The sequence below is a fragment of the Protopterus annectens genome, chromosome 10.part0, assembly GCF_019279795.1.
Source record: "Protopterus annectens isolate FY-2018-M chromosome 10.part0, PAN1.0, whole genome shotgun sequence".
NCBI lineage: Eukaryota > Metazoa > Chordata > Ceratodontiformes > Protopteridae > Protopterus > Protopterus annectens.
Window position 1 is genome coordinate 1,024,953,437 of NC_056744.1, and position 17,821 is coordinate 1,024,971,257.

The 17,821-nt window shown below is 42.4% G+C and overlaps 1 protein-coding gene across 1 annotated transcript in view; it reads right to left on the reverse strand.

Moving 5' to 3' along the window:
- The window catches only part of RABGGTB (Rab geranylgeranyltransferase subunit beta), a 446,107-nt gene that overhangs the window by 50,766 nt on the left and 377,520 nt on the right, over positions 1–17,821 (reverse strand). The window lies entirely within an intron of this gene.

Below are 17,821 nucleotides of genomic sequence, written 5' to 3' on the forward strand. Positions count from 1 at the left end.
ATATTTTGTTGAATGTACTCTCAAACTGTCAGAGGAGGCACTAAAGACAATGATACCTTTAGGAGAGCCTGACAAAGCAAACTGGTACCAGCGCCATGGACTAAAACTCAATATGAAAAGAGGCATAATAGGACCATTTGGAAAGACAGTCATCCTTGGAAATTACCACATTGATAATATATCCCTAAAAGTAGGCCCAGTGGTGAGGAATGTGGAAAGCATGTGGACAGTAACCAGACCTTTGACCATCACATGTCTACTGTGGTGAGAAAATCATTCTATATTGTACACCTTATAAGTAAGGGCATGGTATCCAGGTCCAAGGAGATCATTGTTCTGCTGAACTCTGTTCTTATCAGACTAGTTATAGAGTACAGTGCATCCTTCCGCATGTACACGATCAGGCAATTGTAACAGCTTGAGAGATCACAGAGGTTCCCCACAAAAAGCATAAAGGCAGCAAACAACAAGTCCCATATGGACCACCTCAAAGCCCTATCCCTGTGCTCAGTTTCCTACAGACTGATATACAGTGATCTATGTCTAGCCTGTAAGGCATTCTCTGATCCCAAACTGCACACCCGCAAAACAAACAGCATCTGAAATATCTGTTCTAAGGACCTATACCTCATCTGCGACAAACAGGAAGTGTTGGGGGGGACGGGACAGGTATGCCCCTCAAAGATTATTCCTTCTCTTGAACAGGCTTCCCATCCTTGTAAAGCAGAGCTCATCCCACACCCTATTCAACCATAACTTGGGCTAATGGATGGGGAATAAATTTACCTCTGATTTTTAGCACCTATGCCCCTAATTGTGAATACTTGACGAGTACAAGCCCTTATTGTAACTAAAATTTCTTGGGGCATTGACGCATTAGCAATTTTTGGTAAATTTGGGGTAAGCTTGGCTAGGCTTAAAATGGCTCTTGGGCCGATAGCCTAGTAACTACCTATAAACCTATGAAATGCTCCACAAGATAATTATAACACAATAAGAAAAAAAAACATGAGTCATGAGAATCACTTTCAAACAGTGCAGAAGAAAGATGCATATACTATGCAGAACACATGCTAAACATACAGCGCTTAAAACAAGAGATCTTTATACTTCCATCATAGTGAGGAAATCCTTTTATATGGTCCAGTTGCTTTTCAAAGGAATATCTTCAAGATCCAAAGAAGTTATCCTACCACTGTACTCTTCTATTATTAGATTCATCACTGAATATAATGCTCCCTTTTGTATGTATAAATCCAAGCATATCACTCAACTGGAAAGGCCCTAAAAAATTTCTAACTAGTAAAATTAAGGGTCTAAAATTATTCAACTACCTCAAAAGATTAGCATGACTCCTATAATATTCGGTAACTACAGACTACTGCAAGGAGACCGTGTCATGAAAAATCCAGTCCTATTTCACTTCCTATTTCTTTGAAAAAACAGTCTCTCTACAAACACCTGCACTAAGGACCTCACTCTACAAATAAACAAGACTTATTGCAGACAATAGCACTATTAAGTGCTTAAAACGGGTCTGCTTAAAGATATATATGGCTAGCTAGGCCTCTTATGATCCCTGTAATCACTTGCCTGGAAAGTTCTTATGTTCCTATACAACTGGCAAAATAAATGTATATATTATCATTAGGAATGATAATGTCAGAAAGTATGCTGTACGTTCAGTAAATGTACAGTTATCACCCTACAGAAAATGGAATGGTAGCATTTTGTACTGATAGCAACATCTGAGTAGAAAAGTACAGTTTTGTACCTACCATAAATGTAGATGTCCGATAGACATGCAACTGCAGTCATAACATGTGGGTTGTCCTGCCTCAGGCAGCCCTCGGTCGGCCGGATTCCAAAGTCTGGGTCCGACGTCGGCTGATGTCGCATTTCTCTCCGACGTCAGAGCGGCTGGAGTACATAAGCATCGGCTGACGCCATTTTCTTCAGTGTTTCTTGCCCCAGATGCCAGGTGCCCTCCAAGGAAGGCTGTAATCAAATTGGGAGACAAAAACAGGATTCCAAACAAATAAAAGAGCAATAAAACAAATACACCATAACAGATATCCCCAGCTAAGAATAACAGGGATAGGAGTGGACCCTAGGCATAGAGGGGTATGGAGGGAGGGAAAATCCGACTGCAGTTGCATGTCTATCGGACATCTACATTTATGGTAGGTACAAAACTGTGCTATGTCCTTCAAGAATGCAACTGCAGTCATAACATATGGGTTGAATACCATAGCTTAGCTGGGGGAGGAGGAATGCTCTAGGAAAGAGAAGGTGTGGCAATCAAACCCTGCAGGACTGCCGAAGCAAAGCCTGCTCCGGATCTGGAGTATAGAGGGAGATTGTAGTGTTTGGAGAATGTATGCACAGAGCTCCATGTAGCAGCTTCTAGAATGTCCTTGGTAGGCACCCCTCTTAGGAATGCTGTAGAGGTGGCTGTAGCTCTGGTGGAATGTGGTCTGACATTGGCTGGAACAGTCTTTCCATGAAAGGAATAACAGAATCTGATGCAATGTCCAATCCATTCTGAAATAGTCTGTTTTGAAATTGCTTTTCCTTGGACTGCAGGGGCGTAAGCTACAAAAAGTTGTTCAGACTTCCTACTGGCCTTGGTTCTGTCCAGGTAGTATCGAAGTTGTCTGTGAATGTCCAAGGTATGCAACAGTCTTTCCCCCTTATTCTCAGGATTGGGGAAGAAAGCAGGCAGATGAATTGCTTTATTTAAAGAAACCCTAGAAACCACCTTTGGCACAAAAGTAGGGTTGGTCCTTAATGAAACCCTGTCTCTGTGAAAAATAATAAAGGGTGGTATTGCCATTAGGACCTGTAGCTCCGAAACCCTTCTTGCTGAGGTAATTGCCAACAGGAAAGCTGTCTTCCATGAGAGAAATTGCAAGTCAACTGTAGCTGCTGGCTCAAATGGAGGTAGTCAGTTTTTCTAGGACAAAATTGAGGTCCCAGGCTGGCACTGGGGCCTTTCTTGGTGGCTTAATGTTCTTGATTCCCCTGAGGAATTGCCTTAGTAAAGGGTGTGAAAAAACAGGAGGATCAGTGTTGTATCTAGCTGAAATAGCAGATGCATGTATCTTTATGGAAGAATATGAGAGGCCGTTCTTTAACATATCTGCCAAATATTCCAAGATGAGTGGGCTGTTCAACAATGATGCATCATGTTCCTTGCTGGTATTCCAATTGCTGAATCTTTTCCACTTTGCTAAGTAAACCTTTCTGGTGGATGGTCTTCGAGCCTCTGTTAGTATCCGCTGAACTTCCTTGGAGAGAGATAGGCTGAAGTTATTTATGGGATCTCCCAGGCTGTTAGCTGCAGTGTCTGAAGATTTGGATGCACTGTTTCGAAATTGTGTTGAGTCAAAAGTAGAGGCCATTGGGGAAGGGCCCACCTCCTGGTGTGACATAGGCTCCGTAGTAGTGGGTACCAGTGTTGTCTTGGCCAGTCCGGAGCTATTATGATTCCCTTGGGTCTCTCTGCTTTGATCTTTAGTAATACTGAGGTCATCAGTGGCAGAGGTGGGAATGCATAGATTGTTAGGGAGTTCCAGTTGAATGAAAGGGCATCTATTTTCCAAGCTTTTGGATGGTATGTCCTTGTGCAGAATTTTGGTAGAAGATGGTTGAGGTGAGAGGCAAATAGGTCCACTTCTGGCTTGCCCCATGTTGAAGTGAGTTGTCTGAAGGCCTTCGGATGTAACCTCCACTCGTGTGGATCTGTGAAATTCCTGCTTAGGCTGTCCGCCAACACATTGTCTTTTCCTGGAACAAACTGGGATTGTAACTGGATATTTAGGCTCAGTGATTCCTCCCAAAGATGCATTGTCAGTCTGCAAAGGGGGTAAGAGTGGGTGCTCCCTTGCTTGTTTATGTACCACATCACAGTGGTGTTGTCTGTCCGTATCAGTAAATGGCCTTGCTGGAGTTGGTGTTGAAAGGCCTCGATGGCATGCATTACTGCCAGCATTTCCTTTTGGTTTATATGCAGATGTGTTTCCTTTGGAGTCCATTGTCCTTGTATACACCTGCCTTCCATGTGCGCCCCCCATCCAAGGTCTGAGGCGTCTGTGGTCATGGTCTGTGTTATCTGTGGTTTTTTGAATGACATACCTGTGTTTGCCTGGCTCACCGAGGCCCACCATAGGAATTCCTTTTGTAGGCATGGAATGACCGGTATGATTGTCTCCAAGTTGTTGCTGTGTTGAGACCAAATGCTTTTTAGGTACCATTGAAGCTTTCTCATGTGTAGTCTTGCTAATGGAACCAGGAGAATGCAGGATGCCATGTAACCCAGGGCCTGTAGGAATCTCCTTGCAGTCATCTGGGTGAGTTTTGCTAAACCTTTGAAGTAATGAGTTAACTTCTCTTGCTTGTCTTCTGTCAGGTAAGCCATCTGAGAGGCTGTGTCTAGTTTGGCTCCTAAGAAGATTATTTGCTGGGATGGCTGCAGTCTTAACTTTTGGAAGTTGACTGTGTATCCCAGAGCTTGAAGTAATCGTATGACATAATCCAGGTTTTTTGTCAACATCAATTTGTCGTCCGCTTGTATGAGGCAGTCGTCCAGGTACGGGTAAATTTGTATCCCTGGAGCCTGCAATGAGCAATTACTGAAGCCAGGCATTTTGTGAATACTCTGGGCGCAGTAGATAAGCCAAATGGCAATGCTGAGAATTGATAATGCTCTGGCCCTGCAAGAAATCTGAGGTATCTTCTGCAGCTGTGTCTGATAGGGACATGCAGATATGCCTCCTTGAGGTCCAGAGTAATCAGCCAAGACCCCTTGCCCAGCATGGGAAGGAGTTGCTGTAAAGTCAGCATTTTGAACTTTGGTACTATGAGAAAGGTGTTTAATGCGGACAAGTCCAGTATTGCTCTCCATTGAGATTCTTTTCTTGGAACAAGGAACAGTCTTGAGTAAAACCCCTGATCTTGTTCTTGTTGTGGAACTCTTTCTATTGCTTTCATCCGAGTCAGCAGAGTGATTTGCTTGATAGCCTCTGCCCTCTGGTGTTGTGGTAGGTTTGGCATGCCTTGTTTTCTTGGTAAGGTATGAAAATGAAACCTGTACCCTCGGTCTATAATGTCCAAAATCCATTTGTCCTTTGTCAGTCTGTGCCAATTTTCTGCAAACAGAGATAATTTCCCGCCCAAGGGAGCTTCTATTTGTTCCCTGGTAGGCGGTTGTAGAGGAAAGTCATTGAGATTGTGGTTGTGGGGTAGGTGAAACCCCTGCGTCACTTCTTTGGTTTCCTGGCTGCCATTGTCGTCCCCTGTAAGGGCCTCTGTATTGGCCTCTTCCTCGGCCACGTCTGTTCTTACCCCTTTGAAACTTTTCTGGATTAGGAAAGGACCAGTTTTTTGAAGGCCAATTCCTACTGAATCTGGGGGGTTGAACCTGGAGGAAATCTTTCACTGTCTGAACTGATTTTGCTTTTTCTTCGATGGTCTTTAACACATCCTTAGCATTCACACCAAAAAGCTTGTTCTTTTCCAAAGGTGCATCGAGAAGTTTTGCTTTTACATGATCTGGTAGAGGTTGATCTTTTAACCAAGCATGTCTACGAATGACTGCCCCTGTCATAGCTGCCCTACATGAAGCTTCCAGTGCATCATATCCACACTGCAGGAAGTGATTGCTAACTTGCTGAGTGTTATGTACAGCTTCCTGCAAAGTCTTCCTGTCTAAAGGATCAGGAGTGGCTAATGTTTTTTGTAAATCTTCTAACAGATAATCCTGATATTGTAACATATGAAAAAGGCAATTTAAAGCTCTCATAGATAAGGTAGTGGATGTGTAAACCTTTTTGCCCCAGCTCTCTAATGACCTAGCTTCCCTGTTGGAGGGCAAAGGATTTTTAGAGGTGGAGGCTGAAACTCCTTTAGGCCCCTGTGAAATAGTTTCCAAATCAGCAGTATGGGCCCTGAATAAATGGGAATGAGTTTCTGGGACCCTGTAATACCTGTCTGGCTTGGCTGGAGCAGGAGGAAGGGAATCAGGGGTAGCACTAGAATCAGAATACAAATCATCCAGAACATCAAGTACAGGAGGAATAGCTAAGGGCCTGTGCTGGGGCTTCTTAAGGAAAGTCCTAAGGCGTTTCCTAGAATCAGAATATTCCTGACCTTGCCACTTGAAATGTTCCCTCATGGAGTGCAGCACTTCCCCAAAAGAAATATCCTCAGGAGGGGAGGCCGAGGGGATGGAATCTTCTGCATCCGAGTCCTCATAGGTCTGGAAGAGCTCTTCCTGGCTATCAGAGTGGACAGAGCCCTCAGAATCTTCATCTGAAGGAGTAGGGTCAGAGGGTTCAACCCGGGGCCTTTTATCAGAAGGAGGTTGGGATCCTCTCTCAGGATGGGCCTGTGAACCTCTAATCATGGAAATTAAATCAGCAGCCATGGACATAATTTGTGTCTCTGGAGTAGGCTGAGGTAAGGATTTAGAAGTAATATGCTTTGTTTTGCTGGCTGCCTTAGCCCTAGTGTAGGCCTTAATCGACATGGCCATGGGGGGCCTGGCAGCTCCACGTGCAGGAGTGACCTTGTCTACAGCAATGGTCTCGGGCATTTCCTCGGTTTCGGTATCCAGAGGAAAATCGATAACTGGCGGAGTAATGTCTGGAATCGGAGTCGTCGGTAATGCGGTGTCTTCGGTTCGGAGCGGTGGAGAGACCGTCTCAGAGGGAACCGGAGCACTCGTGCTAGGTTTTGGCATGGAGTCGGAAGTAGACGCGGGCCGAGGATGTCGATCCCGGTCTTTGCGCTTTTTGGGAGTTTGCGATGTCAGAAGATCCGACGGCATGGTGTAAGCAAATTTATCGCCAAAAAAATCTTCAGCGAACTCCGCCCGGCGCCTGAGAGTGCGCTTGTTGAAGCGAGCACAGGCTACACAGGCCGAGACGTCGTGGTCTGGGCCCAGGCAAGGGAGACAGTAAGAGTGGAAATCCTTATGAGGTATTTGTTTACCACAAGAAAGACAATTGTTAACTTTTTCAGTAATTTCTGACATCGGCTGAGGCAAGAAAAGGTCCCCAACGGGGTACTTAGCTTTTTTGATGACTTCGGTATCGAAGAATACAGGAGCTGACCGACCGGCACTTGCGAACTGCTTCTGCTTCGGGCACCGCGTGGCAAGAAAGACTGTAGAAAATGGCGTCGGCTGATGCTTATGTACTCCAGCCGCTCTGACGTTGGAGAGAAATGCGACATCAGCCGACGTCGGACCCAGACTTTGGAATCCGGCCGACCGAGGGCTGCCTGAGGCAGGACAACCCACATGTTATGACTGCAGTTGCATTCTTGAAGGACATCTGCATTTGTAACTACCAGTACATTTCAACTCCAATCAAGTGAATCTTCTAAAAACAATGTAACTTAGGAATCCTGGCAGACCCTATAATTCTCTGTTGCTATCATTTGTGAATATTGTAATTCCCTAAGCAAAGCAAATGATAGGAAAGTGCTCACACTCTACTACACCAAGCTAGTAAGTCAAATCCTATATCAAAATCTATTACCAAAAAACAGCCCAACAGGGCTCACTACAATTCTCACTCACCAGAGCTGTATTAGCCATCCTACCTGCATATATCACAACCCACTTCTGCAAATCCTTTAAACCAACTCATGACAGCATTTTTAAGTTCTCCTGTTTCTTCTTGGCACCTGCAGGTCCGAAGAGGAATCATATTCGAGGCTACAGACAGGTCATGTTCCAAACCCCCATCACTGTGTCAGTTACTGATATTGCAGACTTCCACCTTGAAAGCATTTGATCTATTTGGCTCCATTAGTGGTACATACTACAATAGGTGACATGGACGTAAGCACTTCTCCATGGCTATTTCACAGATATTTAAAAAAAATCAATGAATTGCAGTCCATCCCAGCACAGTGGTGGAAGTACGTTTACTTAAAAAAGAAGCATCTTAACACAATAAAGACAGCAATAAAATCACCAGCTTCTCAGACTGCACTAACAAAATTAACCAAAATAACACATGAGAACTACTAACAGATCATTACTGGAAATGCCTACAAACCTACTCCCATAATAAATCTCAACAGCAATCACATCACAGATTTCAAAAGAAAGATTTCTCTTACTGGATAGCCTTAATGTTAACTGTCTCAATTGAATTAATCAAACACAAAGAAAGTACAGTTATGTACACTTACACCACAAATGTAGATGTTCAAGTGTATTCACAGTTGCAGTCCTGACTGATGGGATTTCTTGCCATGGAAGCCCTTGGCCAGCCTGATTACCAGAACATTTTCTCCTCCTACTCTTCCTGAAGCTGGAGGACTCCATGACCAACGTTAAGACATCTGGATATAAAGGGAGTTAGATGGCACCATAACCTCAGTGCTTTCTTGCCCCCAACAGTAAGGAACCCCTAGTTGGTCCCTAAAGTGAAGTACCTAAGCACAGGAAACTTCAGAGTACAGGCCAGAATCTAGTCCGAATAAGGAGAGGGGAACAATCTAGACATGGACAGGAGAATGCCCACCCCATCTTTATAGATTAAGAGAAGAAGAAGGGAGGGAAAGAATACTGCAACACTGAATACACTTGAACATCTACATTTATGGTTAAGTGTACACAACTGTACTATGTTCTTCATGTTTCACAGTTGCAGTCCTAACTTATGGGATGACTTCCCAATCTAAAAAGAGGGTGGATGGAAAATGTTATGAAGAGGACAGGATGTCCTGCAAGACTGCAGTGGCAAACCCCATTCTGGACTTGGAGAAGACTGGAAGGTAATAATGTTTAGTGAAGGTCTGTACAGAGGACCAAGTAGCAGCTTCCAAAATGTCCTTGGTGGCCACCCCTTTAAGAAAGGCTGTAGACATAGCAGTAGCTCTGGTGGAGTGTGACCTCACAGAGTCTGGCGGCTTCTTTCCATAGTGGTTGCAGCAAAGCAAAATACATTGGGAAAATCCATTGGGAGATTGCTTAGAAACTGGCCTCCCCTAATAGCTACATGCAAAGACCACAGAGAGCTGGTCAGACTTCCTGATATTTTTTGTACTGTCCAAGTTGTAACTTGCCTGTGCACATCCAAAAGATGAAGGATTCTTTCCCCCTTGTTTTGAGGGTTAGGAAAGAAGGTAGGCAGGTGGACGGTCTGATTTAAAGTGATCTCTGTAACCACTTTAGGCATAAAGGAGGGTTGGTCCTAAGAAAGGCTCTGTTAGGGTGGAAGCTAATGAAAGGTTCCACACACATAAGAGCCTTAAACTCCAATACCCTTCTAACTGAAGTAATGGCTAGCAAAAAAGCTGTCTGCCAGGGCAACAGTTTGATGTCTGCAGAGGCCGCTGGCTCAAAAGGTAGGAAGGCAAGCTTCTCCAGAATTAAGTTGAGATCCCAAGGTTTCCTCAGGGATCTAATGTGAATAACCTCCCTCAGGAACTGTTTCATGAGAAGGTGGGAAAAGAGAGGGTGTTGAATAGGCAGACCAGCTGAAGCATAAATTTTAATAGACAAATAAGAAAGGCCTTTGTCAGAAAGTCCTGTTAAGTAAGAAAGTATCACATGCATCTGAGCCTGAGGAAGGTTCTGTCCTTTTTGTCTGGACCATATAGTAATTTTTTTCCATTTGGTGGAGGAAGATTTTCTTGTTCTAGGTCTCCAGGCTTGTTTTAGTGTTCCCTGGGGGGGTGTCAAACTATCATCCAAGCTGTCAATTCGTGTGTGTTCCAGTTGGGATGTATGATGGTACCCTTGTTCTGGGATCTGAGGGGTGGGGGAAAGGGAGTTTAATGCAAAAGTCATAACTACTCCCAGCTGGGACCCTGATGATGGGAGTCTCCCGACCTACTGGAATCTGCTTGCCAATGTTTAGGTCACCTGGCACTGCCTTCGACTCCTTTCCCCTTCAAGGTCTCTTATATCTTGGCCAGAGAGGTAGTGTTTGGTAGTATCTCTGTGGTTGAAGCGAGGTGTTGAACCTAAGAAAGTCCTTGACAGTTTGCATGGACTTAGCTTTAACCTCCATCTTTTTTAAGTACTGCTTCAGCCTTGGGGCAAAAGAGTAATTTTTATCCAAATACGCATCCAAAAGACTGTATTTCAAATGTACAGGAAGGGACTTCTCCCTCAGGCAGGGATATCTTCTAATAATGGAATCTGTAGCTGCTGACCTGATGGAAGCATCCAGAGTATCACAGCCACAATGCAAAGATTGCTTGGCTACTTGAAAACAGGAACTGCACAAGTCAAGCAGATTCCTGGATAGGGCCTTGCTATCAGTCACCACCAATTTTTGCTTCATCTGGTCTAAAATAATATCCTGATACTTCATCATCTGAAATTGGCTGTTTAAAGCTCTCATAACCAGGGTATCAGAAGGGTAGACTTCCTTTCCGAATCTGTCCAAGGCTCTGCTTTGTCAGCTAGCAGGGGATTTTTGGAAGTGCCAGCTTTTGCTCCCTCAGGACCCTGAGTCACCACTTCTCCAGAACTCTGTAGAATCTGGTCTGGTTATTTAGAGGTAGGGGGAAAGGAATCTGGCTGCAAAGCAGAATCCAGCAAAACATCGTTCACTATCTCTAAGACTGGAGGAATGGCAAGAGGTTTTAGGAATTCCCTAACCCTCTTCTTGGATTGGGTAATCCTGAGCTTCCCATATAAAGTGCTCTCTCAGGATGTGCAGGGTCTCCCCAAAGGAAATATCCTCAGGAAGAGAAGTTGAGGCAAGGTTCTCATCAGACTTTGAATCCCCATAGGAAGCAATAGATAAACCTTCCTCAAAAGTGGACTCATCATTGTCATCTTCAGAGTCAAAGGAATCAAAAGACTCCTGGGGGAGATTTCCCTTTTCCTTTTACCAGGAAACGATTCATAAAAATCCTCCATAAAAATCCTTTTGTTGAGTCTTTCGGCTTTTCCCGGTTAGGGGTCGCCACAGTGGAACTCCGGTCCGCTAATGATTGGTAGTTGATTTTTACACGCCGAGTTACCAGCCCTGATGGACAACCTTCAACGAAGGTGCGCCCATTCATGCATGTCTCCACGCAGAAGACGCTCTAGCTGAGAATCGAACTAATTTAAAAATAAATAAATAAGATGCTAGATTTAGATTCCTTTCCTCGATTAAAAGAAAAAAGAATACAAGACATCTACCCACTACTTAATTGTACTACTCAAGAAATGAGAAATAATCTGAATCTACCCAAGTCTTATGTCATAATTTTTAGACAAATCAAAGCGATGTGTTCCAGTTACCTCCAAAACCTTACCATACCCAATAGTGACATGGAAAAATGCACTCTGCTCTGGGAGACTATCCTCATGACAAAGACAACTATAACAAACTCATACAAAATGATAGGGGAAATCAAATTCCAGAAAGACCTCCTTTTCTCTAACTACTGGAGGAAAATACAACCATCTTTGGAAGACCACCAGATACAAAATGCAATTAACCTAACACTGAAAAGCATACCCCTTAAAAAACGGTTGTACACGCAGCTTATGATAAATAACAACACATATTTCACACCTGCATTACTACACAAATTCAATGCAACAAAATCACCATACTGTCCACACTGTAAGGATCAGATAGCAGATTTAATGCATATATTTTGAAGTTGCAAATGCGTCTATAAACTCTGGAATTCACTGAAATTGCAATTACAAAAAGTGGGACATCAACCATCAACACTTACATGGGAATTTACCATATTACATATTCGTCCATCTAACTTCTCAGCAAAACAAGCAAACTCAGTTATAACCATATTCTCATTCTTCTTTCGGCTTTTCCCGGTCAGGGGTCGCCACAGTGGATCACCTGTCCGCTCATGATTGGCCGTGGAGTTTTATGGTGTCAAGTTGCCGGCCCAACCTACCCACAGAAGGCACACACATGCATGCACTTAAGCCTAGGGCCAATTTTAGAGTGTCCAATCCACCTACAGCATGTCTTTGGGATGTGGGAGGAAACCGGAGCACCCAGAGGAAACCCACGCGACCACAAGGAGGACATGCAGACTCTGCACAGAAAACACCCCAGCAGAGGATCGAACCGGAGAACCTCTTGCTGTGAGGCAGCAATGATAACCGCTGCACCACCACAGCTGCCCCTATAACCATATTCTCATTAATGAAACTATATATAGCCCTCAAATGGCTAGACTCTATGAACATCTCTTGGGAGGGTTTTAAGAAAGTGGCTATTAAACACCTATTAGCTCACAAAATAGTGTGTGTGTGTGTGTCTTTTTCTTTTTTTCTTTTTTCGCCACAGCGAACCGTCCAGCTATGATTGGCAGTAGAGTTTTTTGCGTGAGTTTTGGCATGCGGGCTAACGCACAAACCTTCAACGAAGGCAGCGCACATTTCATCGTCACACACACGACGCTTTATTAACTGAACGAACGGCAATGTCTAACACTGAGGCTAACCAACGCTTACGCTAGCACCACCACCGCGTATTAGCTCACTCACAAAATAGTAATGGATAAAAAACAAAAACAGCAAAACTCGAGCAACTTGGGAACAAACCTTTAATATCATACTAGCGTAAAACATCATGCACACTATAGAGTAATGTGTTATAAAGGAACCTAGCAATATACCCACAAACTCACAACAAAATATGGTATTGCATGTATGTGTTGTCTTTATATTGTTTAAGCTTGTTTGAAAAAGCATCTATGTATAAAGTGTAAATAGGTTTGTTATATGACCTTCATGTTTCTATATTGACTACAATGTATAACTTTCTCTTATGGTCATGTTGCAAATATGAAAAATTTTGTGTCTTTTATAAATGAAAAATGAAAATAAAACTTATTGGAAAAAAAAAAAAAAAGGGAAAAGATTTACGGGCAGAACCTGGGAGGGAAATGTGTTTTGATCGGACTATGGTGATCAAATCCTCAGCCAACCTAACCAGATTCTGTTGATAGGCCTGAGTTTGGGAGTGGTAGCCAGCAGGCCTCTGCAGGGGCAACCTGGATGCGTCCTTTTTATGCAAGGCCTTAGGTTTGTGTCTAAGCGCTCCATCCGTGCTAGGGCTGGGAAAAAGATGGACCGCTAATTCCTAGGAACGGTGAACCGAGGTGGTCTCCTGATGACAAGAACACCCCTTCTATAATTTCTGAGTAGTCGTTGGAAGCAGGAAACTGTGAAGTTGCTCCACACCCAAGCTAAGTCCTTTGACTTGAGTGAAAGTAGAAGGACCTGGAGGCATACTGGACTCTTAACAGGTCTCAACAGAGGCCTGTGCCACAACCTCAGACATCAGAGGGGACTGCATAAGTGTCTTGCCTTCTTTGACAACAAGCCTAGGTGGAGGTCTCAACAGAGGCCTGTGCCACAACCTCAGACATCAGAGGGGACTGCATAAGTGTATTGCCTTCTTTGACAACAAGCCTAGGTGGACTGGTAGATGGCAAACAAGTGTCACCCAGTACCCTATGTTTTGGATGCTTTTAATTTTTATGTCTAGGGAGATCAACCTCAGCCCAACTCTCAGATGACATAGTACGGGAAAGCCCTAACAACTTTGCTAAAGCGGTGAGCTAAAATCTCTGCCTTACTCTTGATCATCTTACACTTAAAGCGAGCACAGAACTAACAGGTATCCCGTGTTCTGGTCCTAAACAAGTTACACAAGAGTGAAAGCCACAGTGTGGTATCTGCTTGCCACAGCAGAGACAGTTATTAATTTTATTGGACATTAATCAAGAAACATATGACAACCTCCTCAATGGGGTACTTTACTTCAGACATCATCTTTCTCTGGTGTAGACTGAACAAAGCACTGACTAGCACTCTGCTTTGGGGTCTGATGGCAAGAAAGAACTGGGGTTATAGTGCCAGCTGACTCCCTTTATACCTGGACATCTTGACATCAGTCAGGGTGTCCACTGGCTTCAGGAGGAGGAGGAAATTCTCTGGTAGTCAGGCCAGCCAATGGCTTCCATGGCAGGAAAGCGCATCGTTTTGGACCACAATAGTGAAACACAAAGGGCATCAACCTATTATACTTATAGGTAGGGATTTTACAAGTATAGTTTTTTTATATATATAGAATTTATAGAATGTATATTTCATGCAGTTCTTATATGTATTTTCACATATGCATTTATATTTATTTACACTAAAGGAATTGATTAATTATTTATTTTATAGCTTTATTTTATAGCTTTATCATTAGTTATTTATAAATATAAAACATGTATTTTTAGTATGAAACATAATATTTTTTAATGTAATGTATAAAAGAATATATATTGAAACAGCACTGAAACACTTTTAGATGTTTAGAATATTTGTTTATGTAAAAGAAGTTTTTTACTATATATGGCTGCAAGAGCTTCCATTAGACACATACTTATACAATAGTTAAAGATATAATTGATTTGCAATTAATTTAATTGATTGCTTAATAGTTTGCTTGCGGAGATTGGCTGATGAGTACAAAGAATAGTATTTAAATGCAGTGAGGATGTGTGTGGTATAAAGTCTGAAGAAACGTTCATCGCAACGTGAAAGCACTTACTGTTTTAATTTGTTTTTCTACAATAAAGAGTTGCCGCTAAGCCGTGGAGTACTTCTCTTGTATTTTCAATACATTGTGGACATTTTTTTTTCTCGAGAAGCACCAAATCCCAGGACTGGTTTGTTTTACTAGACATTTGCTTCTGAACCTGAACATTACAAGCATATCAGAATGTTAACTATAATATCCTTGCCAATGGTATTAATGAACAATATGTCTACTTCCTTCTTCCTAAACCTTTACCTTCTCCAGTAAAAATTACCTATTGCTCTAGACTTAAATCTCCCTACTGTCAGCAATTGATTAGGCCCAATGATACAATCCAGGGCTGCTGAAATTCATGTATTCATGCTCTTTGTACTCATTTTAATCTGCAGAATATAGTATTTTCCATACAGAGATACTGAGTGAAGAGCCTAAAAACTCAGTCATCAAGGATATATTTCTTAAAATCAAGGAAAGGGACAACCCATGGAAACTTAAATTCATAAAAAGAACAGTACCTTAGTAAAAAAAGTGCTCATACAGACATCACACTTACAAATCCAACATCTATATAACACAGGCACTTTTCAATCAGTCTGAGTTCCTGGCGTAAAGTAAAATCTCTTGCTGAAGGCCCCACACAAACTAAACATATTAATTTATAGAACTTGAATGAGGATCACACTCTGCTTCAGATATAGCACCTCAGTCAAAAGGCTGCCTCAAGACCTGCCTCTCAAAGGACTGTGTAATGACCTGACCTTTCAACTCAAGCTCCTACCAATAAGGCAACTTTTAGTGCAGCCCCTTTGTTGGTTTTAAAGACAGTCAAGTCAATATCAAATTCATGGGGACCCCATAGACAGTTGCCCTAAGTAGTGTTCTGTCTTCAGACAAATAACTGATCACTAATAGAGGGACATGTAATGATGCAGTTATTTTATCAATCCATCATAGGTAGGTACTAGGCTATCGGCCCTAGGGCCCATACAAGCCTAGCCAAAAAATGTACCCTGGCTTTCGCCACCCAAGAAAATTATTTTCCTGTGCCCCTGTCGAGCAGAGCCACAGAAGTGATCCCCGGGGTGAATTTCCCATTTCCCATCCAATCTCATATTACAGGTCTTTTGCTTTTAACCTGACCTTCAACCTTGTCAAGTATGATGTACTTTTCTGTCTTTCTCTTGGCATGACATGTTTAATGTATGAAAATTAACGTCTTGTTGTTTGATCTTTTAGGGAACATTAACAGCTTGGACATGTCACATCTTCATATGCAGAGATTCAGCTATCCAGCTGAACAGCTTCCCTAAATGCTTTTTTCTGCCAAGGGCAATTTGTCATCATATTTCTTGGCTACTTGCAATTTCATTACTGATTACTGAATCAAACAGGAAGAACTTGACCACTATTTCTATTTTTTTCAATTCTATTATTTCTATTGCTTCTCCATCAAGTCAGACAGCAAATATTGGAGATGTGACAGGGAAGAAAGAGATAATTGGGAGCATGTTTTCTGGGAGTACAGTGAGTTGACGGACTTTAAGGATTCTCTGTGGGATGCACTGTTAGAAATGCAGGACTGGCAGATTGGTGTGATGAGAGAAATGATTCTTCGGAGCTATGATACACAATTGGAATTGCCTAGACATGATACGGCCTTGCTGTCTCTAATTATGGTGGGTGCCAAAAAAGCAATGGTTAGAAAATGTAAATCAAAATCTAAATCAACTATAGCAGAAGAAGTGACTACAGTACCGAGATAAAACAATTGGAACTGAAATCATTAGAAAAAGGTGGGAGAAAACTGCACAGGAAAAATGGTAATGGTGGAAACAATATACAAGGGAAGAAATATGGTTTAAAAGAAGGTAGCACTTAATTGGGCTATGTAATGTTTGACTGAAAATGGTAAGGTAGTTAAGTTATGTACAATGTTTGCAAATGGGAGTGTGTCAGTGTGGTTTGTGATGTAAAATGCTTGCAACTAGGACTGTGTCAGTGTGGTTTGTTTTCATTTATATAAATGTATTACTGCTTATGTTGTAAGCAATGGTTTAATAAAGATGTTTCTCATTAAAATAAATAAATGCATGGACTGATGTTACCAGCATCTCTGTTCTCTTCATATTATTAATAATGGCAGTGCTGATTGCATTGTAATATTAATCATGTCAATAGTCCTACCCTTATGGGTAGCCTTATCATACTCAAGTTGATAGTACTTTGCCTCTCTGTAGCTTAATCAAAATACTGAAATGTGACATTAAGTGGCATGACTAAGAAAATTAAATGTAAAGAAAATCACTTCAGCTTAGCAAGAAATGCAAAATCCTGCATTTTACTTTGAGCTGAAAAGAATTTCTCGCATTTAATTTTCTTTAGCCTCTGAGCTTTTGGCAACAGAGCTCCATCCTACTGGGATATGGAAGTGTCGCACAATTATTTGGTTGCCAGCAGGTGTAAATATGTTAAAGTGCAAACACATTTCAGGAGTACTTAATCTTCATAAGCACATATTTCAGATCTTCTACTTCAGTTAGTAAAGTGACATTATCAGCATATCGCAGGCTGCCCTCCAATTTTTACAGCTCAGTTTCCTCAAACAATCCTGCTTCTCTAATGACTTGCTGTGTACTCTTCAGCACTTTACTTACATATTAAATCTATCAATCACACTTATTAACACAGCTGGAAACAAACAAGTATTACTTTATTTCCCCAAGTTTAATTGCTTAAAGGCATAAGCATTTTCAGGCTTATTAGCACTCTCCTCACCCTGGGAAACTTACTGAAAAAAGCCACACTTGCTCAGCTGCCTTAGCAAGTACTGCCTGCTCTCTCATGATCAGCAATGTGACGCCCCACCACTAGCACCAGTGTGGGCCATGCACATTGGGAAGAATAACACAGTACTGTACAATTTCCCTTAAGAGCATACCAAAATCAGTCAGTCTGGGGCTGGTTTCTCCCTTTCCAGATCCCCAATAAGACTCCCCACTGGCACAGCTGTAGGGTTCAGATCTCAGCCGAGTAGCTGAGCCAAAACCTCAAGTACCCTCTCTGTCCAACCAGTGCTTCGTGTCCCTGCCCAAGTAGCTGACACACAAACGCACACACGCACGCACACACTTTGAGATTTGGTTTATATACAAACACACAGACACTCCTGGGGAAGTCTAGCACAGGTTCTCCAGCTATGCCTCCTCCTGCCAGGCTATAAGGTAGTAATCACTGCCACCAACTACTCTTATCAGCTACTAATAAGGCCCTTCCCAAAGGGT